Source organism: Penaeus monodon, chromosome 22, assembly GCF_015228065.2.
Source record: "Penaeus monodon isolate SGIC_2016 chromosome 22, NSTDA_Pmon_1, whole genome shotgun sequence".
NCBI classification, from domain to species: domain Eukaryota; kingdom Metazoa; phylum Arthropoda; class Malacostraca; order Decapoda; family Penaeidae; genus Penaeus; species Penaeus monodon.
Genome location: NC_051407.1, coordinates 15,809,390 through 15,810,361, shown reverse-complemented (window position 1 = coordinate 15,810,361; position 972 = coordinate 15,809,390). Strand labels below are relative to the sequence as shown.

The 972-nt window shown below is 38.1% G+C and overlaps 1 protein-coding gene across 1 annotated transcript in view; it reads left to right on the top strand.

The window, feature by feature from the left end:
* Positions 1 to 972, top strand: part of LOC119587341 (leucine-rich repeat extensin-like protein 1) — a 2,668-nt gene that overhangs the window by 888 nt on the left and 808 nt on the right. The window lies entirely within an intron of this gene.

The following is a 972-nucleotide window of genomic DNA, read 5'->3' as shown; positions in this document are numbered from 1 at the left end:
TATTCGTGATGTTTGTTTTTCTACTCTAACACATCTGTACAAATACTTACTCCTACCATAATCATTGTTACAGTTACTAGTGACATCTACAATAACTAATAATTCCATTACCAGTATTATTTCTATCGATGCTGTTACGAATTCTGTTGTTTTTCTACTACTACCTGTTTCTTTCCGTCACTGGTAAACTACTGCCAGTCCTACAATAACCACTCCTGATACACTTAATACTAATACTAGTGCTACTGTTAATACGACGCGTAGTACGAGTGCAGTGATACCAAAATATTGTTATATCAATTGTTCATACCATTACTACCACAATTATTGGCTACAGTTAATAGAAGCTGTTAAACCATCATTTCGTTATTTGTTCTTTTACCAGTAGAGCAAACTTCAATATTATAATATTCGCTCCTTCATTTACATAAGTTTAATTAAAGAAAATAATAATAAATAAAATCAAAACACTTTAGATGTATAAAGTAAGAAAATACAAAGGTGAGGTGCGGTACTGTGCAACGAAAGTTGATATCATTATTGCATTTTTGCCCCGCCCCTTTCCCTCGCTCCGAACCCCCCCCCCCCTCTTTGCTGACTGGCATTATTCAGGTAGCTGTGGGTGTTTGCAGTTTGAGCTCTAATTGTTGATGTAAATGCCCTTGCAATCACGAAATGTGATATGCAACTCGCTTTGTTCAATCATTAATTCCATTGGTCATCCCATGTACCTCGCATAATGAATGCTGCATATTGCTTGCAGGTAATTTAGAACACTAGTCAGCAGTTTAGCCGTAAGTCGGGCTAATAGTGGACGCTTGCAACATCATCATTCGTGACTGTTCTAAAAAGCCAGAAGTTTTATTTATGTGTGCGCGCGCGTGCATAACGTGTTTTCCGCTTTGCAGACACGTCATTAAAGGTGTTCCAGCATGTTACGACTTGGCTTCATGTGCGCCTCTCCTTCCAGGT